Consider the following 25,610-nt stretch of genomic DNA (forward strand, 5'->3'; position numbering starts at 1 on the left):
CAGTGATGTTTTACACTTAGTTTATACAAGATAATAATTTACAAAATGTAGTTTTACATGCTTAACATTGGCGAGTGTAGCCACTAAAACCTAGTGTTGCAGTAGTAGTTAGTCATCAGTGACTCTGTAATGTCCATTATACAGGTAATCTATAGCTATTAGCCACCTTATGTTACCAAATAAGGCTGAAGCAGCAAAACCTCTCAGCGTGTCTAATGGAGGAATGCTCTATGTTATTTTCTAAGAGGAAAATTGTGCTATTTCTTCTTTCAAAAGTAACATCATTTAAATTTTGAGTTGTATGTATTTCTTTTCATGTATTTGAAAACAAAACAAAAATAGGAACAAAGAACATACGAATATGAATCTAGAGAGTGTGTAAAAAGTCCCTTGGCCTATTCGTTATCTGTACCTAACATAATGTACGATGTCAAAGATATACAGTATGTAATGTACTGTTCTTTTTTCTATCCTTTGAATTACATTACATTGCATTTTCAGAGTTTAATCAAAGGCAAAGTCTACACATAATTATCAGACATGATTAGCTCTCTAATGAAGCCTGTACAGTTCTTTTGGGTCCAATGTTGCCGGGGAAAAGCATGCTCAACCGCATGCTTTCTGACATTGTATACTGAGCGTCCACCGTGTGCTCAGTGTGTCCATGAAGGCGTGAAACTGTTGCACACCAGAGAAAGGAAGAGCTCATCCAATAGAAAGCAATTGGTCTTGAATGAAGCATTTGATTTTCCTGCTCTGGAAAATTCAATGCTATCTAGATGGCAAAATAGTGAGGGGAAAGCTTTTAGCTCAATATGTGACTTGGCTTGTGACACAAAAGCAACTCATTGTCCTCTCTGCTGCTAGCTGCTGCTCCATCACTTTAAAACAGACATTCATGAACCGGGATTTGCGATGTTTTATTATGAGTTAATTACATTTTCCGAGTAATCAAATTCCGTTTCAAGTGCCACAAATACTAAAACGCTCCCCTCTACTGCTATGCCTTTTTAGAAACTCTCAACCATATCAGCTCAGTGACTCTCCCCTTTCTCTCCTCATCAGTTCTTCTTGATTTACTCCCTAATTATTTCCAAACACAAACCAGCTCAAACATGCGAGAAAACATGAACTGCACATAATCTGTCAGGCCTGGACATGGAGGGGAACTGCCTTGGGGAAGATTTGGTTTCCCTCCTCCACCTCCACCCCACCATCCCTTTTCTCCATCTCTTTTTCTTTTCTCTTGGCTGCCTCGGTCGACTTGATGAGTGTTCCCAATGTTAACACAGATTGAATTTCTTATTAAACAGACAGGGCCTACTGTTTCCCTTCTGTGGTTTGAGGTAAATCGCTGAATCAAAGCCCCAGCTGTCCGTTTTATTATATTATTATTATTGCTGTTGCCAAAATTCTTATGTTTGGCTGAATGTGACTGTACTGTAGCTTATGCTGTGATTTAACCAGTGTTTTATAAACTGAAATTTGGGGGAGGGCGGGGGGGGCATTCTTAATGACATAGAGATTAATCTGCCATTTGTTGTGACATCATTGGCATTTACAGGTTTACCAGATGTTTTTCGTATATGCTGTATGTACACATTTATAGAAACATACCTCCAGCTGTGAGTTGAAATGATCTCTGCTGTATTTTGGCTCCATGTAAACCCCCCCCCCCCTGAGCCGTCACCTTGTCAATTCGGTGAGTCATCTTTCCAGATGCCACTGCTTTGATTTTGGAGAAGGGCGATGTCAGGCAACAGTCCCACAAGCAAGATGTTTTGTTTGATCTAGAGCTATTCCTCCAGGCTGCCCTACATGTTGCTTTGGGGAGCTGTGGTGATAGTACACTGTCTTGCAATCAGTGTACTTACATGACGTATGACAACTTAAGCAAATCTGACAGTGCAGAATCCGTCTTCTCCCTCGGATGGCAGACCAGGGGACGCGGCAGACGTAGGGCCGAACAACACTCCCAGGCCTTGGGGATGTGGTGACGATGTTTCAGCTCACTTAAACTGTCTGGATAATGACGGAGTCCCTACCTCGACGTCGATTCAGTGACAAAGCTTCATGTACAAAATTAAATTGCAGTATTTAGGGTTGGGGAGTGCAGGGATAGAGTATTGTACAATGATGTTCAAAATGTAGTCGTGATGAACACAAGTGCTTTTTATCTTCAAGAATCCTTAATGTGTGTAGCGAACTTACATGCTGTATGTTTTCTCCAGTGTGGGATTATAATTTACAGTAAGATGCAGCAGTCACTGACTATTTATAAATTTATTTATTTACATGTTTCTGTTGTTCATTCATGAACGTGATGTCAAAGAGTATAACCCTCAGAATAATTACAGTATTTAGTTTACAGTTTGTACAAAAAAAAATGTGCCCTTCTTGTAAAATAAACATGTATGTATTTTCTTTTTTTAAATCGGTTCCCACTGAGTTTTGTTCATTTGTGACGGGTGTGTGAAAGCGAGTGTTGTATCTTTGACAGCGAGTGTCTATTGGAAGATCATGTCGGTGCAGAGGATCGATGGAGATTGATTTTGAACGGTGACGCATATTTTTTTCCAGCTCCCTGAGCGTGGTGGTGTCCTCGCTGTGTTCCTGCCTTCGCCCTGCATTTACATAACCTGACAACCACTTGACAGTCGACGTGTCCTCCTGCTCCGCTCTCTCACTCGCCTCATTTGGTCACTTAAATGTTGGCTCAAACACATGCAGGCTCAAATGGACACAAAGTAACATATTAAAAGTGGACATGTTTTTTTTCAGATTGTATCTGTGAAACAAATGAGTGATTCTCAAACTAAATAGGTATGGTGTGCCTGAAAACAATTGACCTTTCCTAATCAGTCTCAACATTGGACTTGTAATACGTAACATATTTAAGAGTCTGAATTGGATTTAGCTTACAGCTGAGTATCCCACCCTTTTATTTAGGATTTATAGAGCCTGGATTGATCAATAATCATTTGGTTGGAGTTTGTTTCTTCAGCTTTTCACCTGAAGGCAAAACAAAATATAAATATAAATCAGTCGTACTACACTTGACCAAACCGATGGCCTGAATGTTAACCTGATCGTAGACTTACACGTTAAGGCATTGCTTTGCATATCCCTGGTGAATTAAGCAATGTAAGAATCAACATTTAAAAGGGTGAGTCTGGTGCTTAATCTCATTTAACACATATTTGCATTTGCTCTGTATGCATTAAGTAAGGGTCAATATATCGTAATTAAGAAATATGCCTCTAGAATAGTCTCACTTTAAAAAAATTATTCTGATTATTATAACTTTGGCAGTCCACGGTGCAGAAGTAAAAAAAGCAAATCTGCCGCATGCCGTTGTCTGACTGCTCTGTTGCTGCCAGCTTTAACTAACATCTGTTTGATTTTGTTTCTCAAACACACATTTCTTGGATTAATTTCAAAATGAAATTGAATCTAGAGAGAATAGCTTGTTTAACTCCAGATTGAAATCAGTAGTTGTTAGAAAAAACTATTTTAACTCATACTGTTTGTATTATAATACATATAGAAAAATACGAGGTATATTGTAGGCACATACAATAAGTGTCTTCTGCAAACACAGCATTGGTGGTAATTGTTCAAATAATTCATGATTGATTCAGATTTGTTGCAGTTCTGCTCAATGGCTTCTTCTTTGTATATTGATCATTGGGTGCAAGTGTAAACTCTTAAAGTGACTTGTTTCCAATTTAGTTCTTGTTTAAATACACCAAATGACCAATTCCGGGGTGTTGTTTGAGGAGCTACACGCACAGTTGCTGAAATAGTAATTTAAGAAAAGACAGAGAAGGTCTACAACCCTCAGACAGTAAAAGGATTAAAACAACTCTTATGTATAGCAGTGAAAAGTATCACTTTGTATTTAAATAATAGGTTCATTACCTTGCTACAGTTTCTCACTGGGCTTAAACACAGACCGGTCGGGGGCAATCAATTAGCTTTCCAACACCAAAATAAATCTTCCTCTGAAAACAAGAAGCTTGCATGGCGTGCTTTCAAAAAGCTTTAATTGGCTTTATTTTGTCCAACAAATGGTTGCGATCATTTACATTGATTGAACATGGAGAGACATGGCCAACTATCCTGTGAGCTTCCTATTAGACAGGAAGATTTATCATGGTGTTTGAAGGTCTGATCGGTTTCATATTGAAATGTATTGCCTTGTGATATGTAAAGCTATTCATACATGATTGGAAACAACACAATTAACCTGGATTCAAGAACAACGTAGACAACTATAAAATGCTGGCACAGCCCTGTGTATTGATATTTAACCTATCCTGGTCCAGCCTGAGAGAGGGAGAGGCAAGAGTGGGGTCACAGTGGAAATACAGTCAAGGTTAATAACAGACTGCAGGCAGCAAAATGCAACATGGCTTTGTCCCTGCTTGTGTGTGTGTGTGTGTGTGTGTGTGTGAGTGAGAGTGTTTGAGAGAGAGTAAGTGAGCGAGTGAGTGAGTGTGAGTGCGTGTAATGAGCTTATGTAACTACAACAGCACTCATTCGGCTCCTTTGCTCATCCCCAACTTAACAGCAGGAAGCATCCTTTCCAAAATGCAGAGCAGTCCACATTTGCTGATTAATTTGATACAAATGGACCAAATGATTAGAGTCTGAGATACCATTTTGGGGAGAATTGGGGGCATTATCTTCTTGATGGACACTCTGGCCCAGCATGTCTGCAGAGCCCAGCAAGTGGGAGATGCCAATGCGGCAATTTACACCCGGGTGTGTGTAGCAAGGCAGAGACAAAGCCCCAGGTGTCCGTGCTGAATTTGAACCTTTCATCCATCACAACCCACTCATTCAACATGGACCTACTCTGTTGCACATTATTCTACTATTGCTGTTACTAATACTACTGCCACTAAATCTTCCTGCCAGAAAGGACCGGCAAAATGAAGTGCCTCTAACGAATAATAAAGTTATTTTATTAATGAGAGCTGAAACTACAGGCTGATACGTCAGTTAGAAAGGAGCACCAACAGTGTCAGCAGCAGGCTAACATCTAAATGAAGTCATTCCTAAATGTCTTTTTCCCTTAAACTCTCTTTTTCATGTATTACTTTAAACAAATCCCCTTCCTTTCCTCATTATTATTTTCCGGACTTCAACAGAACACTTGCTGCAGCATGCTGAGCAAATTTAACAATGAAGGTTATCAGGTCGTGGAAAATCAATGGGCCATTTGGGTTTAATGCAGTTTGATGTGGGACTTCGATATGTGGGTTTTGGCTGCTAAAGACTAAATAATCCCTGATATGTAAATCCTTATGCCATTTAATGTGGTGGAGCAATGGTAATCCACAGAACTGATCTCAAATCCTCTCCAGCATCCTTTAATATTGTCATATTTACTTCAAAGAGTTCTCTGGAGGGGAGATGCTTTTCCTCTGCGAGACACCCGAGACCAGACCTCCGTGGTGTTGAATTGGTGCTCTTGATTATGCTTAAGATCCATGATATTTGTAACTTTATTATCCAACCATGTTACCAATGGGATCTGGGATTGACTTTATTCATCTTATTGAATCTTTTCATCCAATTTGATGTCGACAAGCATTAATTTAAATCCTCGTCCTTGAGCAGTGTCTTTAGCTCTGTCTCTGCCAGGAAATTCTTACAACATTACTCAAGTGCCTCTGCTCAACCCTGAGGGGCTTTTGATCACTCCGCTTGACTCCTCCGCTCCCTTGAGAAACAAAGAAATACATTTTAAAAAATGGTACAAATAGAGCTCTGGATCTATGACACCATCACAATACTGTGAACGTTATAACTTTGAAAAACGTAAAGTCATAAAGATCTGTATGACTTTATTTTAAGGAACAACCATAACCCTTTGTTTTTAATATTGTGGATTCAGGTCAGAGCCCAAAGTACTCTCTCCCTCTGATAGGACCTTATCTGTCACTGTGATGACTTTTGAAGTTATTAGCGAAGACCTCCATCTATTCCCTGCATATTGTTTCTGCATATCTGTTTTGGTATAAACTGTTGAAATCAAACACATCAAACATTTTACCTGCAAACACCTGTCTCATATTTTCTTATCATTACACATATATGTAATTCGACCTCTGCATTTCATCAATCTTTCACATTAGGAGCAGTTGGTCGCAGTGAAGCGCCCAGGAAGCAACTTGGGGTACAGAGCCTCACTCAAGGACCCTCGGACATCCGGCCAGGTGATCAAAGGACGACCCGCTCTACCCTACATACATTTAGTAAAAATCTAAATTGTAATCATTAATAAACATGTCATGTTACGCCAACACAACACACTCAAACTGTCAAGGTAACCAAGCCATTTCAGAAGGCTGTCTGTAAATAGCTCACTCACTCTAACACTCGACTCTGTGAAGTTGAGAAGAAATTTGTCTTTATTCTTGTTTCAAGTTCTTCAGAAACAAACTAGGAAAAATATATCAATGGCATCACATTTATAGGTTAAATTACATGGAATTTCAATTCAATTCAGTTTATTTTGTATAGCCCAATATCACAAATTACAAATTTGCCTCAGAGGGCTGTACAATCTGTACACATACGACATCCCTGTCCCAGGACCTCAACTAATAACTATTCACAGGGAAAAAAGGGAAGAAACCTTCAGGAGAGCAACAGAGGAGGATCCGTCTCCCCGGATGGACAAAAGCAATAGATGTCATGTGTACAGAATGAACAGCATTACAGAGTTACATAAACACATTAAATGAATATGACAATGTATGAATGGACCTCCACAATTCATGAAACAGAAGGAGCTAGAGAGAAGGGGGCGGGGGCGGCGCGCATCAGCAGGTTCTATGGCCATGGCGCATCAGCAGGGCCAAGGCAGGAGGCCGACTCACCAAGCAAGAAGCATCAGACACAGCCAGGTCCAATGGACCCTATGAGACGTTAAGTCACAAAGACTCCGGGGAGGAAGCAGAGTTAGTAAGGTGCAATGGAGAGATGTAAATTCATCCATAAGTAGAGAGAGAAGATGAGATAGGTGCTCAGTGTACCCTAAAACATCACCCAACAGAATAAGCCTATAGCAGCATATCTAAGGGCTGGACCAGGGCAAACCTGATTCAGCCCTAACTATGAGCACTATTAAAGAGGAAAGTCTTAAGTCTACTCTGAAAGTGGAAGCTGGTTCCATAAAAGAGGAGCTTGATAACTGAAGGCTCTGGCTCCCATCATACTTTTGAAGACTCTAGGAACCACTGCATTTAGTGAGCGCAGCTCTCTAGTGGGGCAATAAGGTACTACAAGCTCCTTAATGGTGCATCACCAATCAAGGCTTTGGAGGTGAGGAGAAGAATTTTAGATGTGATTCTTGATTTTACAGGGAGCCAGTGCAGAGCAGCTAATACAGGAGTAATGTGATCTCTTTTCTTAGTTTTTGTGAGTACACGAGCTGCAGCATTCTGGATTAACTGGAGGTACTTAATAGACTTATTAGAGCAGCCTGATAATAAGGAATTGCAGTAATCTAATCTAGAAGTAACAAACACGTGAACTAGCTTTTCTGCATCTTTTTGAGACAAGAATGTGCCTGATTTAGGTACATGAAAAAATGCAGTCTTTGAGATTTGCTTCACGTGGGAGTTAAAGGACAAGTCCCGGTCAAAGATAACGCAGAGTATCTTTACAGATGTGTTGGATGCCAGGGCAATGCCATCTACAGAAACCACATCACCAGATAATTGATCTCTAAGGTGTTCAGGGCCGAGTAAAATAACTTCAGTTTTGTCTGATTTTAACATCAGGAAGTTGCAGGTCATCCATGTTTTTATGACTTTAAGACAAGCTTGAATTTTAGCGAGCTGGGTAGTCTCCTCAGGTTTAATCGCTAGATATAATTGAGTATCATCTGCATAACAATGAAAGTTTATGGAGTGTTTCCTGATAATATTGCCCAAAGGAAGCATATATAAGGTAAATAAAATTGGTCCAAGCACAGAACCTTGTGGAACTCCGTGATTAACGTTGGTGGTCATCGAGGCTTCATTGTTTACAAATACAAATTGAGATCGATCTGATAAATAGGATTTAAACCAACTTAGTGCGGTACCTGAAATACCAATCGACTGATCCAGTCTCTATAATAGGATGTCATGGTCAATAGTGTTGAACGCAGCACTAAGGTCTAATAATACCAATACGGAGATGAGTCCTTTATCTGATGCAATTAGGAAGTCATTTGTAATTTTCACCAGTGCTGTCTCTGTGCTGTGGTGTTTTCTAAATCCTGACTGAAACTCCTTAAATAAACTATTATGATGTAGAAAGTCACACAACTGATTTGCGACTACTTTCTCAAGGATCTTAGAGAGGAAGGGAAGGTTAGAGATTGGTCTGTAGCTAGCCAACACCTCTTGATTAAGAGTGGGCTTCTTCAGGAGAGGTTTAATTACAGCTACTTTGAAGGAATGTGGTACATGGCCTGTTAGCAAAGACACATTAACAATATCCAATAGAGAGGTGCCAATTAAAGGCAACACGTCTTTAAGCAGCCTCGTTGTGATGGGGTCCAAGAGACAGGTAGACGGTTTAGAAGTAGACACCGTTGAAGACAATTGGTCAAGGTTGATGGGAGAAAAGTCATCCAAATAAACACCAGGGCATATAGCTGTTTCCAAGGCCAAAGATCATCAATCTTGCCTCTAATAGTTCAAATCTTTTCATTGAAGAAGTTCATGAAGTCATTACTACTGAGGTCTATAGGAATACACGGCTCCACAGAGCTGTGACTCTCTGTCAGCCTGGCTACAGTGCTAAAGAGAAACCTGGGGTTGTTCTTATTTTTCTCTTACTGATTAGTAATAGGCTGCTCTGGCATTGCGGAGGGCCTTTTTATAGGAATGGCTTCCTGCCAATGTCTACTGCCTATATACTTACTCGGCCTCTTATCTCCTCCTTTCTTGTCTCTCCTTCCAAACCCCCTTTGTCCTTCTTTTCTGACTCCACTCCTTCCCTCTCCTCTCAAGCGGTGCAGTGACTCACTTCCTCTGGTGTGAAGTGCTTTATCTCATCAAGAATCGGAACATGCCAGGTATCTTTATAACCTCTTCACTCACGTAATAAAATAGTAAAACAATAAGTAGAAGTTCTTGAAAAGAAAGTTAGTAAAAGCAGATACTAAAAGCATGATTGACAGAGTCACATTAAAAGAATTAGAGTAATCACAGGACGGGTTGAACTCCTGTATACAAATCTTATTGCCATAAAGAAGAATACAAAAGTATAATGGTTTGAATGGCAGCTTCCCAGTGGCTTGTAAATCTGAGTGTTCAACTTTCCAGGTCCTTGAAAACTAAGGGCAGAAGGAAGCACTCTGTGTTGTAAATTCTTGTTTTAAGGAGCAAAGTTTTCCTCTCTTGTTATGATTCTATGTTTTATTCATAAACAAACTGCTTTCTCTGCCATGTCTAGGGTGTACCCTTGCTTTAAACCTATGTATGAATGGTGAGTCCAGGTTCCTTATCATTCATCATTATCATATCACCATAATGCTAATATATGCTCTTTCAAGTCAGCTCTCTATTATCCCCCTCAGTTCCTTCCCATCTTTGTTTTGGTGGAATATTTTATTGCATTTTCAATAACAAATTATATATTGGACTCAGCTTTTGCAATGTGTGTAAAGGGGAGTGTGTGTGTATGTATTGTTCCTCTATAAGCATTGATGTATTTACTACACTGTATAGCTATAAAAGTTGACGAAATAAAAATAAATAAACTGCTTAAGCACAATTTGCATTTGTACTTTTGTAATTTCACGTGCAAACAGGTTTTACAGCGCTGATAAATCCAGTGACTTAAAAGTAACAATAAAATAAAGCTATTTAAAAAGGCACATAAATTAGTGATCACTTCAAGTTTTGCATACAAAAATTGTCCTAATATTTAAATAGATATCTGGAAACATTGTTCTCATGGGCCTGACCACCACCTGTTATTATGACTGCACATTCATTCTGCTGATGTCAATTTCAATGCAGGTTCTCTCTGCTATCAATCAATTGGGCAGTCGTTAGCACAGAGTGGTGCAAACGTGCACTTGAGGAACAAATACAGACAGGGAGTCTCTTCTTGCGTGCATAATTCTAGCTTGTCATGGTGGCCAGAAACATGAGTAAAAGCGTGTGTCGCTCCGTACCTGCTGGATGTGTAAATTGGCAGCTGTTGTGGAGACACAACATGAACTTAAAAGGTAATGAAATGTCATTGTTGTGTCAGATTAGTAGAGTGTGAACTGAAGGCGTCAGGATCTCCACTCTGCACAATTAAAGCTTTGGAAGTTTGCTGAATTCAACAATGAAACTGAGCCACATTTGTGCCTTAGCGCTCTCATGGTCATATAAAACTGGCCCTTTCCTTCATGTCTTCTGTGTTTGGTGTCTCTTGCATCCTAATTCCTCCCTCCTTATCATACTCAAGTGTGGTGAAGACTAACTGAATTATAGATGATGTCAGTCTCACTCTGAAAGAGATGTGGCTCTACACATCTAGGCCGTCATCAACACAAACTTCACCAAGAGATCTGAAATTACCTGTGAATCTGGGAACCTAACAAATGGCTCGAGTGTCCTTGTGTTTTAGTTTCATGTTTTTTTGGTTTCACATACTTGCAATTAAAAAATAGGTGAGCTACCTTTCAGTTAGCACTATCTGGTAAGGTCTCAGAGCTATAGTCAAACACCTCTATTGTTTTTCATCAGGGGTGGAAGAAGTATTTTGTGGAGTTAAAAGTACAATAAGTGCATCTCAGTGCTGGTAGTCAATTTTGAGAAGGGTCTTGCTGCAGTCTTGCCGACTCCCCAATTAACTACACACTAACCTTACAAATATACCTTTTTGCAACTTCCTCATTAGATACCTGAGCTGAGCTTTTCTGCTTCCTTTTGTCTACATTTGGGTCCTTCCCCTATGGGCTGCGTTCATCGGCTGTGACAAGTAAAGTACCTTTACATTTAGAGTACATATGTATACTTGGTTACATTCCACCACTGCTCTCCATTAACACCTTAGGTCGGGTTTGGATGTGTTAAGGCGGATTATGATGTTATGATCCGTTTACCTATATGTGTTAATTCTATGTATCTACTGTTGTCAGTACAGAGCGTATCTGCATGTGCAGCTGCTGCTGCCATTTATCTGCTCCTGACCAGTGCTGTGTTTGCTATGTTCTGTGCTGCACTGAGCACCTGCCTCCTCTTTGCTTCCTTTAATTTGTAATGTAATGATTTATGTCCAAACCTCCCGAGGCATAGCCGGTGTGCCCTACTTTAGACTACACAAAGATGTGAGGTGGAATTAAATAACTCATGGCATTTATTCATTCTAAATAGATTTCTCTATTAACAAGCTTTTCCCCTTGAAAAACAATTGCTCTATTGACCTGCCTGTCCCCTTGAAAATACCTTATACAGTTAGTTGATCGATTTCTTTTATTTTTATTTTTTCCCCTGAGATTATGTATAGTCACTCACAAATAGATGGTTTGAATTATTTAATCCAAAATCATATACTAGTTTTAATTTCCAGTACATGTTTATGTAAATTACTTATGTATGTAACCATATGTTTAGAGACTGAACAGGGAGTTTTAACCCGAACATGACATTATAATTTCATTGAAACGGTATGTATCCCATAAACGTTCAATCAAGTTTAATTCATTTTAGTTCATTCGTATTTGGACAGAGTAGAAATAAAAATAGCAGATTTATTTTTAAAAGAAAAATGTGATGCCACCAGTCTCTAGTTTAAACTAGGAGTTTAAACACAGCTCGCACAGCAGGTATACTTTTGTTATGAATTGAAATTTACTCTAATAATCATTTACCTTTTGTGCTTTTAACAAATACTCCGAACCCCATAAATTAGCAGAAAAGTAAGATTATTAGGCCTATTAATTCTTGTAAAAGTTTTAGATGGTGCGTTAATGTTTTTTTTCTGAAATAACTTTAAACTTGCACAAGTATATCTTTTAATCTAACATCTTCCACCCTTGACACCATATTTTATGTGATATTCAGTGATTCTATTTTTTTTTGCCTCGCAGACATGTTTCTTGCAGAAGGGTCGTGAACTCTTGGCTCATAAACCATTCAACTGACGGCTGCTTTTAAAGGGTTAAAGAAAATGAGGGGAGCAATAATTGTATCATTATGAAGATGTGTTACGTTTTTGGTCGGGGGAACAATGGTAAAAATTTTAAACAATTAAACTATACATTTTCAACACTCTTATCTCCTTGACGGATCATGAACATCACATTGAGGCATTTTCCCTTCTTTTCCGCTCTGCTTGTTGTTGTTGTTGTTGTTGTTATTGACGCCTTCAGGCAAGGTCACCAAGCTCATCCGCCTGCCTTGAATTTTTCAACATATTCCTATCATAGTTTTCATCAGTGAATCCATAGAAAATTGCTTTTTTTATTAAGACAAATCCCAGTTTCTTTGTTATCACGACTTTGCTTGCTTACCTTGCATGGAGTGTAACCATATTTGATTAGTGTCAGAAAGCGGGAACCCGCTGTAAATAGCATATCTGTATAAAAATAAAAATTGACTACTGGAAAAAGATGTACTCGTGCATTTAACTTCTTATAGCAAACCACCTGGCCAATCTAATCAAGATTCAAGACATAATCAACTGTGACTTGTTCAAAATCTTATATTGATGTTGCTTGACAAACTGCTGGCCCAGCGGGTCAACTGGCCAAAAGGGAAAACTCCTGCTGTTCCAGATGGCCAGTTCAGCATGCTCATGGGGTAATTGTATTTTCATATCCCGCCAGTCGTAAATAATTAACTGACTAATTCACCAATAAAGAAAGTTAAACCATAACATTTCAATACATGACAAATTGAGAGGCACCACTGTCATTTTATTTGTTTACCATATTTTTTTTAAGCTTACTTTAAAAATATCTTTTTGTTTTCTGTAGAGGCACCATTCATGTGGATTCATAAGTAGGCCAAAACGGGATTTAATCAAAGCCCATCACCGTACACTGCAACTCAAGGAAAACGTAACAAAATAAGCATGTTCCTACAGCTTGGTTTGATGCATAATAACATCACTGTGCTGAAAGCAGTGAATGGGTAATATTGGACTCAGAAATGAACTTTAACAGCCACATTAAATCAATAACATCAACATCTTTTTACTATCTAAAAAACATTGCCAAAATCAAAGGAATAGTGTCTAAACCAGACTTGGAGAGACTAATCCATGCGTTTGTCTCCAGCAGGTTAGACTACTGTAACGGCCTGCTCACTGGGCTCTCTAAACGAGCTGTAAGACAGCTGCAGTACATCCAGAACGCTGCTGCTCGAGTCCTGATTAGAACCAGGAAATACCACCATATTAGTCCAGTGCTCGTCTTGCACTGGCTTCCTGTTGCTCAGAGAATAGACTTTACAACAGCTCTGCTTGTGTACAAATCTCTTCATGGTCTAGCACCAACGTACATGTGTGACATGTTAGAGCATATGAACCATCTCGGGCTCTGAGAAGCCTCAGGGAGTGGTCTCCTGCTGGTCCAGAGTCAAGACTCAACACAGTGAGGCTGCGTTTCAGTTCCATGCTAAAATCTGGAACAGTCTTCCAGAAGATGTGAGACAGGCCTCAACTCTGACAATGTTTAAATCCAGGCTGAAAACAGTTCTATTTGACAACTGAAAGTATTTTATCTTCACTCTTCGCTTTTAATATAATTAATTAATGATTATTTTTATGTTTTTATGGAATTTTTTTGTAATTTTATGTAGCTGTAAAACACTTTGAATTGCCTTGTGTACGAATTGTGCTCTATAAATAAACTTGCCTTGCCTTGAATGGTAATCTGTTTTTTTATATGTTGTTTTACTGGGTTTGCTGCACCATCTTTTCGCTGTGTTGTGACAAATGTTCATATAAAAGAATAAATTGGCAGAGACGCAACAAAGATCAAGCTTAATTGCTGTGAAAGGACAGTTTTCCTGTTGTAGGTAAATCTGGCACAGCATCTATTATGCCAGCTTCCTTCATTGAAGCCTTCGAGCGCAGAATTCGGGACAGAGAAACTAAAACAAGGCTCATGTTGAATGGCACTGCTTCTGAGGTTTTTCCTCTTTGAAATGCAGGCTTCTATTTTACATGAAGTAATATTATTGTTTTTTACACTATTTAAATAGAGTAACCATTTGAAGGAAGTCTCATTAAAGAAAAGGTGGCCAACATGAAACTAACTTTCTTAAATGATGCTTAAGATGGCAAAAGGTCTGTTCATTGGCTTATGGCTCACAATTGTCTTTTACTGTCTGCAGAATATTATAGCTTTTTCTTTTCTTTAGTTTAGTTTGAGAGGAAAAGGAAAGGATTATGGTTTCATACATGCAAAGCTCATGCCAGTTGGAGACCCAATTTCCCATCAACCCTGTTCATTCCCTCAGCCAAACAGTCAAAGATGGAGACTGGTAATTCCACAAGGATCTAAGCCCTCACCGACTCACTTCACTTTGCAGTTCGCCTACAAAGCCAACAGGTCTGTAGACGACACTATCAACATAGCCCTTAACTTCATCCTCCAGCATCTGGACTCCCGAGGAACCTACGCCAGGATCCTGTTTGTAGACTTCACTCCCCTGCACATCATTTAATTCTTCACTTTAAATACACTTAAATACACTTAACTCTTCACTTTAAATACACCTGTCACTCTAAACCTACACTTACTTATACTGTTTAAAGTACTGTTACCTGCCTGTCTGTGCACTTTATTTTATATTCTTAATTCTTGCACTGTGTTGATTGTTGTTAATGTTATTGTCTATTGTTGCATCACCCGCCATGACACATTCCTTGTATGTGAAAACATACTTGGCAATAACAGGTTCTGATTCTGATTCTGATGTGGGCTTCATTCTCCACTGTGTAAATATTGGGCCTCATGCATGAACGAGTTCTTCATGTTCTCTTTATTTTGTTCTCGCTATGACTAAAATAAGAACAAAAAATGGGATTTATGAAACTTTTCTTCCCCACCTGAGTATGTTGATGCATTGCATTAGATCTTAATTTGGATGCAAGTGCTTGGAAATGTCCAATTAGCATAGGGAAACGCCCTTATAAACCCATATAAGTTCATTAGACTTATTTGCATTTGACAGCTAACGTTAAACTTGAACAGAAGAAAGTGTCAGAACAACAGACATGGATGAGCGCATTGGAAAGTCAGGGATGCAGTCTGATATTTCTCTGGACCACAGCCATTAAACATCCTGTCAGCATCAGACAGCAAACCCCAGGGTCAAGCAACAACTGAGGACATTGGTAGATACCAATCCAATCTTCAAAGTCAATTTAATTTAGTTGATAGCTTTATTTGATTACACATTCAAGGTATTTCAAAGTATATAGCCTGCAATCATGCCCATTTGAAAGAGTCGGTCTGAATGAAGACTCTTCGCAACAGAAGACATTAGACTCTTCAACATGTCATCCACTGTTTCACATGTAATGAAAACTCTCTTTGATAAAATAATTCATCAAATAAATGCCATTACATTTTTGGGGGATTTAAGTATAGGCCAAGGCCGTTTCATAATCTAGCAAAGGTGATCTGCTTGCAAGTTAAAAAGGTGAATTGAGCTGCTTTGGGTGTCAACGCCAATGTCTCATGAAATCTACCTATTTGTCTTCTGGATGTGGCACGTGTGTTGGGTTGGTACACCATGTTGTATTGCAATATTGTGCAGAACACAGCAGGCTGTTAATAATTTGCGCATGATTTCAGGAGTGTAAGAAAAGCTTGCCACCGGTTTTGTCGAGGCCCAGCCATCAGTTTCTGGTTATGGGACATCACCTGCAGGATCTGAGGTAAGGGGTGTCACAAGCCACGACAGGTGGGATAGCCCCAATCCCCTAACTTACAAGTTGAATTGATGTTGAAAGGTAATAATGTACAATGCAGAAAATTAATTGATTGAATGGAATAGTCGTTAAACTCTTGAAGGTCCTAGGATCCAGGAAACTGATAGCGGTGAGTATAAAGATGATGCACAGTTGGATTAGATTTTTGTTATGTCTGATCTAAATTGAGGCTCCAGAACGGCACACTGGTTTTGAAGAATCTGCCTCAGTTATCAAACAGCTAAAGAGCAACACGTCACTTTTGGCAAACAAATCCGCTCTATCTCTAAATACACTCTCTTTTCTCAAGGCTTGGTTTTGCCAACACATTACGCTGTATCGAATAAGCCATTATGATTTTGGTTGCGCACTCCTTCGTACCATTATTATACTATTAAAATGACTAGTTATGAGAGCCCACTTTCTAATTAATGATTGGACAGGTGCGTGTGTCTAATTCTGTTGTCATTTAGGTGAGATCTAAACTTTGATAAGTGTAAAAATCTTAAATTATTAGATGGATAAATCAACGTAATACATATTTTTTTTTGTATTACAACGTAAATTGCTTTTTGAGCATTAAGATGTCAAAATGCAACTCAGCTTTTTTGCAGATTGGCTTACGTGTGGTCTCGGGCACTTTTAACGTTTGATGTTACCGAAGAACAAGCGGAAAGAAGGCAAGTGGTGATGAATGCCACAACAACTATCAAATCTGTGCATATGCAAGATTAATGCACAAGGCCCATTGTGACCACGTGATATTATATCTCAGACCTGTGGACTTGTGTTGACCAGGCGTTGACCTGGTGTGAAAGACAAAAAGCAGAGCAGAGAGTGGTCCTAGGTCCTTTTACAAGCGTGCATAGATGTGTATGGGCACTTAGTGCACACTGCTTCACAAGGTGATGAACATGACTCACGTGTGAATAATGGAAGATGCTTGAAGGGCCTTTGCTCTTTGTAACAGTGACCTTTACTCAGGTCTCGCAGCTCTGAGCAGAGCAAGTGGTTTTCTACCAAGTCATCTGTTGGTTTGTTGTTATAGTATACAGATCAATAATCATTGCAACATTTTTCTTTCAAGGATTTCTTTTCATTTATATGTTGGTCTATATTTAATTCATGCTCTTTTTACACCTGTATGCCTCTTTGCCTCTGGAGATGGGACATATTCCATGTAACTGTCACTAGAAGCCTGAGTAAATCTGAACTGTGGCCACACACAAAAGAACCGAGGAGATGCACAGACAAGAGTGCTCTTACCATTGTTGTCAGAGCACCTTTTCTTTTCTTTGTGATTTATTAGTTGAGTCGTATATTCTCTGCAGACACAATGGCCTACCTTTGCAAGCTTCCAGCCTAACCAAAGCCATGGAAGCTTAATGAGACTGCGTGAGACCGTGTCAGTACTTTATTATCTCATTACCAGTGGGTGGCTAAAGTTATAGTTATCTTAAAGAACACAAATCAGTGCCTAGTGCAACTTGTTGATGTAATAATGATAGGCCTAATTTACTTACAGGTTTAGATCCTATTTGGCCAGCCACATTGATGAAAAAAGAATATAAATTAGCTTGACTAATTAGGTTGAGGATGCTTATACCCTCGGCTTTGTGAGACCGGTTGTCTTTTTGTTGTTGTTGTGCGAAGCCAGGGATAGCAACACTGAAATTCACAAGATGGGCTCCTACTGTGCTTCAGGTGAATGATGATGTCCAAGTTTGCCTGTGTCTCTTTCACTCTGCAGGAATTCACTCTGTCTCCTGATTTATTGTGTAAACTAATGATGTTCTCCAGATGGTTACTGCTCAAACCCTATTTCTTCATTTTTGACAGTATAAACAAACAGACACTAGCATGCACAACAACATCAGGATCACAGACTGCAACAAAAATATTTAAGATATCGCAAGGCAAGAACATTAATATTGGGTGATTCTGCAAAACAGTTGATTTTGTTGTGTTTAATATGCAATACCAATGTTTAAAAAATATAGTTTTTTATCTCTGCACATGGCCTGAACACTAGATGGTAGATGGTAATGTTAGGCAAATAAAACACTTACTATCCAATTAAGATTGGAGAATCAATGTTGTTACCGTTAATTAAAGGGCGTTTGGCAATTGCAAGTCAGTAACAGGACGCAAACTCTGGTACCCAGCATTAAAGTCGTACTTGTTACGTAACAAAACACCCCAACCTCTACTTCCTTATTTTTGGCCCATACTAAACATAAGGCAAGTGACTTCCTGCATTGCCACTCACTGTTGGTATTGGATGTTAGCTGCCAAGGGAAAAATATGAACATGATTCCTCAGATGGGCTGAAAATAGCAAAGACATTTATCATACATTATTGATATTCACTATGTGCAGACGAGAGGGAAAGGAGTTTTTTAATGCAGGAACAAAAAGCAAAGCCAAGTTGTTTGGCCTGAGTGTATATATTATACAGTGTAAGCTTTATACGTGTGATATTTTAAGCAAAAACTCGACAGACATTGCTTTTCCCTCCTGTGTACCCACTTACTTTGGCTTTGTTTTTGCAGTAGACCTTTGAGTCCCAGGACACAATGGAGCTTCCCAAGCCATTCTTGATGTGTAGCTCTGATCAATCAAGTGAGCCAATAAATCAACCCTATCATGGGATTTCCTTTCTAGATCAAGTGCCAGCTGTACTGGTATTGACAGCACAATGGCGAGCAATACGCACAAAGAATGTCAATCATTAAAAAAGCAACCGAGGATTCCCTTTGTGTCCGTGGATGCTAGTCTGTGCACAGATATATGTCTGGGTGAGTCAATATCATTATCCATGGTGAGTGACTAAGTGGTGTCTTCAAAATAAATGATAGAAATAAGTGATGTACATGTAAAACAATACATGTGGGACTGAGGTGATTATATCAACAAGCAAGGCTAAACCCTCAAGAGTTGTAATTTAGAAACGGGAAACTGGCAAGTGGAAGTGACAGATGACAAAGATGTGCCGGCCAAGAATCCGGTCAGGATACACTCTCCTGTGTCTTCCCCATATCTATCTCATTAGAGAAAGAAATTATTCTTGACGAGTTCAGGTTGCCCATTTCCCACAAAAGAAAGAAAAAACAAAACATAAAGAGCGAGTTTGGAATGTTAATCAGAGCAAAACATGACTCTGATAAAGGGCAAGAAAGCCCACAAGGAGATATGCGAATGACTAAGACCATGTTTGTGTGTCTGCCATCTGTCTTGCTCCTTTCTGTTTTGATTCTGCTATGTTATGTGTGTGTTTCTGTGCATGTATGTGAGCTTGCAAGACCGATTTAATACGCAGACATGGTCGAGGAGTGGCCACAGTCACCGGGGAGATATGAATCACACTGCAGCTGACCACTGCAGACAAACACAGAGAGAGAGAGAGAGAGAGAGAGAGGGGGGAGAAATGGAGAGGAAATGGAGACAGGAGGTGTGTGCCGGAAGAAGTGGAGAGGAAGGCAATTAGAAGGATTGAAAGAAAAAATAACCTAGGTAGTAGACTGAGAAAGGTGCTGATTGCAGGAAGAGAAACTGGGTTGATGCATGAAAGGAAGAGGAAATTAATGAAACAAGAGAAAAAAAAGAGGAATTATTGGCTTTTTCATGTACAAATATTTTTATTTGTCATACTGTGTTTACAACCTAGCGTGAAAAGATGTTTGTTCGAGATGAGCGAATCCTGTGCAGAATCGATGGATAGTCGGCGATTGCCGCACAATGCATGCCGGTTCGATTCGTACATTCGATCCCGACTTCCTCTGATGTCATGCACACGAGGCAGCTGCAGTTTTTAGAACCAGGTGCAGCAGCTGCTCTCCACCAACCGCAAGACCCAGGGCACGGTGGGAAACGTCTGTCTCTCCCTGATCTAAGAGCTGATTGGCTCTTAGTTTTGACCACAAACACCACAATTGGTGGAAAATCCAAATGTTCTGTGTAAATGTAATTAACGCTACCAGGCTATTTTGTCTCCATGTTGTGCAATTAAGTTTTAATCTGTTAAGAAACAAATGTGTGTGGTTGATAATATTAACAATAAAGGTTATTTATACACTTGAGCAACTACAAATAGCTTCACAATGCAGACATCAACAGAAGTACAATGCCAGATTCAAAAACATATCCACTTATATATAATTACAATATAATAATATTATAAATAATATAAGTAACAGCAAAGGTGGTCTGCAAACCACAGGTCAATGGATCTCACAGGATATAAATATGTATGTGACTTCCTGTATATTCTTTGAAGGCTGCTGGAAACTGTCATCCACTTTTGGAGGCGCCGCTCATCTCTAACGAGCCTGCAGTAAAGGAAATATTCAAGCTATAAAACACACACACACACGCGCACACACTCACACACACACACACACACACACACACACACACACACACACACAGAGACAGACAAAGGTGGATGATATATGATGTTCTCAATAAGGTTCTTTTACGGTATAGGCTATAACAACTGATATACTTTTTTACACCTGTATGCCTCGTCTGCAGTGGATCTTTTCTCAATCAAGCTTAAATCGATCATCTTGTCCTTTTTCTCACTTTCCGTTGATTTCAAATGTGGCACATTCATCTTTTATTCCTCATATAAATCTATGAAAAGAGAAGGGAGGTTTAAAAGGGAGGTTTAAAAGCCATGATGGAAAACAAATGCAGAGCGAAATGCAAGGAAAGAAATCAAAGGTTATATTTTGTGACTCCAGTTCTACAAGCGCAAGTGGAGCTATTGTGTTCAGTGGCCAGTCAGACTTGCGCATTACCTCTGCAGAGAATTATGCCTAAAGTTGCATATATTAGTTTGGCCAATCTGGTTCGAGCAGCAGAAATCTCCTCTCAGTTTTAATGGCTCAATGTTATCCTCAGCAATACAGCAACTTCATTCCCAAACCTGATTTCACTCCCAGCCTCTCAAGACTATAAAACCGCCTCACAAAATCTAACACAAAGCAGATTTACTCCTGTAAGAGCTTCACAACGATGCCATCATTCATTAATTATACATGTTCAGTCCAAGACATATGCTATGGCCAGCCAGCAGAAGGCATTATTCAATTTTACAGCGATATGGGATTAAGAAGCTTCCGGAAATGTTCTTTAGAACACAGTATATGTAAAAGGTTGTTGCTGAATGAGCTTTACGGTTCTGCCAAGGTGTCATTCTGGGTGTATGTCATCCTTCTTCTGGCAGCCTTGTCCACAAGTCCTGGATAATGCTTATGGCCTTTGGACAATTCTTTTAAAGCCTCCTTGCAGTCGTAGCAGTGTAGAAACTGTAGTTATTGCCATGGGTTTATATTTCAGCAGTTGGAATAAAGTGGGTAGGATATACGAGGGATCAGTGCATTCAATCAAAACCTTTTCTTCACCGACCTCTTTTTTGACGGCCAAATTGCAGAGGCTGTGCTCGACAATTTCTCTTTCTTTCCAAAACCGACAATCTGACATTCACCCGCTTCCCGCCACGGCTGGCCAGGTGTGTGGAGGTGAGAATGTAATCAGGGTTTTAACTTCTTTCTCATAAAACTCTCTTTTGTTATTCTTTTCACTGTCACATTTTTGTCACTTTTTTATAAAAAACAAGCGAGATCAACATGCCTTCCCACAAGAGACTGTGTGAGAAGGAGCATCGGTTTACCTCAAATTTCCTTGATTATTGCATCTTGTTTTTCTCAATGAGCCAGACTTTCACCACGCCCTTGACTGTGGCTATTCTGATAAGCTCCTGTCTCCTAAAGCACAGCCAAAGTGGTAAGTAAACCTATCAATGTTGTTTTTTATGCTGCTCTTGAGAGCACAAGAAATGCATACAAATAAAAACAGGGGACAGGTAGTTCAATGTAAATATGTCGTTGTAACATGTGGTGTGTGTTACAGTGGAATGAAGAAATGGAAAGAATGGGCCAAGCAGATGACAGCCGTATCATCTCCAGTAAACTGATATATATTGACCTTGTGCCAGAACTTCTCCAGGGGCAGTCCTGCAGCGCCTTCTCCATAACCATCCATCTCCCCTGTCGAAACGTCAACATCCAACCTATCCCTCTGGACTCGGTGCGTTCTCCAAAACATTTTGCTGCTGCAAATTAATAATTAATAATTTGCAGCAGCGTGATGCAGCTAAACCACTAAGTGCTGCTTTTGCCAACTTTGTTTCACCAATAGAACTGCGACTGTCTGAACCCCGTTAACTCGGTGGTTTGCAGCCGACTTAAGGTTTTTCACCGAGGTGCCGTCTATCCATCATGTTATGCTAATGGTAAGTTCAGGGTTCTCCTGCAATAAAAAAATCTCTCCACAGCCATGATTTACACGATCAATACCATACAAATTGTGTGCACTGCACATTCAGCAATCCATTGTGATTTCTGCCCTCAATATACTGTACAAGGTGCTTCAGTCACTGATTACTCTTGATGATTTATCATGTAGCGTAAGTCTTTTCGCTGTCATCATCCTCAACAGTACTTATTAGGAATGTATAAGCCTTGTAAACTAAACGATCAAGGATTAAGGAAATAAAGAGGGAACTTCTCAATCTCAAACAATGATTAAGGGAAAGTTACTTAACTGTGGGATGACCTTTTATGACCCCAACCATACTTTTACATGATCCTGGATTTGAAAGTGTCTAATTCAGATTGCATGTTCATCTGGCTAACATTGGGAACAGAGAACCTGAGCATCATATTATTATTATTATTACATTCATTATGTTTAGTGTTATTGGGTATTTATACCACTTATGTATTGTGCAGAGTTAGATTTCACTGAATCATCATTTTATTTGTTAATGAGGGAGCTAACATCTTCCTTATTGAGGAAGACAACAATAAAACATCAGCATTTTATATCTCAGTTTCATGCTTTATGGATTTCCTAAACTCACCTGGCCAATCGAAATCTGATCAATCCTTCAACAAAGTATCTTGCCATCGTTGTCATTACTTTTACTCGCAGCCAAGTATGTGTATAAAGGAGAGGCTTGTTTAAGTGGAAGTGATTAAGTCTGATTGATGAGACTGGGGAAGGAGGGGAGGCAGTAACGATTCACCTGAATTACATTTCCTTGCGCTGCTGCCTCATCAAAAGAGCTCAAATAGTTGTGTTGACTCAAGCAGTGGTGACCCCAAAGGTGGTAGAGGTGTCCCAAAGTTGGTAAGCTGGGTTTTTACAATTACTAACGAGCCAAGACGATAAGTACGATGCGCACGATGGTTAGGGCTTCTCATGTAAAGCAGATACAATGACTAATGAATAATTATGTTTCTAAAGCTTTTAAAGTAATTGCTGAATTGCTAATTGATGTTTTTCCTTTCGAAATGTGCTTAATACTGTCAACTAAGTAACTATCTTGGCATTTGTGTGGCACTAAACAAAAGTACTTCCTGCAAATCTGTCATCATCCCTGTTTATGTTAGGTGACTGGTGCCACTTGCAAGAAAAGTCAGAGCTGTGAAACTCAACGAAGAAGGCTGTGAAGCGTATTCCTTGTCAGTCACTACAATCTACAGCTCAGTCTCTGAACAAGGAATTTCACACAGTTACCACAAGAAGCGTGTTGCTCTTCATCACTTAACGTTTGTTTGACATTAAGTTTCCTTATAATGATTTTATCATCAATACCTACAGATTGTTTTCAAAAGCGTGAAGATATTCAGTCACCGATGTAGGTTTGTCTTGTCTGGCGCCGTCTCCTCCTGTTTGTGTGTGTGTGTGTGTGTGTGGTGTGTGTGTGTGGTGTGTTGTTTTCTTCAATACAAACCTATCCACGTGCCTTCAGCGCGTCTCTTTTTGTGAGGTTAGCAAAATAATAAGATTGCAAAATAGAGCTATTGTAGCTCTATTTGCAATCTTTGTTACAATCACCGAGTATTTCATTGGCTTTATAAAAAAACAATCATCTCAGGTATTACTGTTGGCTGTCCATTAGTGAAAGGCTAACAGACATTGCACATTGCATTATTGATTTTTTTCGAGTTAATAATTTACTTTAGCAAACGTGAAAAGCGAACTCATAAAGTTATCTTTTCTGCTTTTGCACTTGATTGACTGAATCAAAAAACAGGCGTGACCGACTGCAAGTGTTGCGAGAGAGTCTTGGTCACAAAGACAGACCAGAGGTTGCATTCGTGGCTGGAGCACGGTATGTCGTTACTGAGCCTTGACATCCATTAGGAAGGGAAGGTTGGCTTTCCATGGCGGCCGTGGAAGTCAAACATAGGGCTTGGATAGGGGGGTTAGATGTTATTGCTTTAGGGGAGGAGGTCTGCGCCCTTTCTAAAGCACCTGTATTGCTTCCTGCTGTGTTTATTGACACTATCGCTCGACAGTTTTGTCCACGCCATTGGACAAAGCTTTTTCCCCAGGGAGTCGGCCAACACTAGACAGTTTTTCATTTCATGCTACTTGTGTATAGGCAATGAAATACGACACAAAGCGTCTCTCTGTCGCTTCTACGCAACCATAGACGACCATGAGTGCAAGAAATACATACAGAATCATAATTTCCGGGTCAAGCCACCTCACGTCAAAAGACCAAGTCTAAAGTCTAAGAGAAGATGATGAACTATTACAGTCATAGTTAAGTTGGAAGTTGCCATGCATTTAAACATAGTTCTGAGACTGCTTTGATGGTAGAGATACATTGTTTTTACTGTTTCAATTGTTTTCTCTATCATGAGTCGTGCCCTGATTATTTGTATGACATTATATATGAAAAGAACTCCATTGGCCTAAAAGATGAAAGTCATGGTCTATTGATACGTACTGTATGATCATGTAAGGTTTAAGCAGTCTCTGTAAGCTCTACATAGTTCGAAACATTCGGGGACTACTAAAAGTAGACAGATAAATTGAAATTACATAACTAGCCCAGCAACATGAACACTATACTGTGAACAATCCATAATACATTATACTTTTCTTTTTTTTTTTAAAGAACTGGTCCATTCTAAAAGAATCTGCTGCTACATATTTGTGCAGTTGTTGAACATCTATTATTTTTTCAACAAATTTCCTGAACAAAAATAATATAATTAATATTACTTTAGTCAGGTCAGTTTTTTGTTATTCCATCTTGTGAACATGCGTTGAAATCACTAAGCAAAGTGAGTCCTGTTCTACAGGGAAGACAGAGAGGATCAGAAGTTTATTTCTAATGTCGACAAGCATCTGTGCTCTCTATATGCCGCCTGCGGCTTTTGACTTCCCCCTCTCTACCTTACAGATTGTCCTTCATTTTTTCAGTCTATCCACACCCACTCACACAACCTTTCACCACCCTCTGTGTTTCCTATTACCCTAGGTGGTGTAGAACATTAATGTATAATAGCAGTAATAGCCTTTACTTGTCCCCATTGAGGCCCTTGTAGATAAAAGACACACACCGAATCCTTTCGGAAGCTGATAGAAATAACGTGCATGCATAATATATTATTTCTTATAGGCTTCCCATTGAGCTTAATGCAAATGCATTTAAATACATGTATTTTTAATGTGGCAATATGTATTGAGGGCATACCAGGTTTAACCTACTTGGCCACAGTTAACGTGCTATGAATTCACTGCTCATGAATATCATCAAGCTCTCACCACTGGGGGCCACCTTTCAGTGAAGCAAATGTTATTCAATT

This window comes from Cyclopterus lumpus, chromosome 14 (genome assembly GCF_009769545.1).
Source record: "Cyclopterus lumpus isolate fCycLum1 chromosome 14, fCycLum1.pri, whole genome shotgun sequence".
NCBI lineage: Eukaryota > Metazoa > Chordata > Actinopteri > Perciformes > Cyclopteridae > Cyclopterus > Cyclopterus lumpus.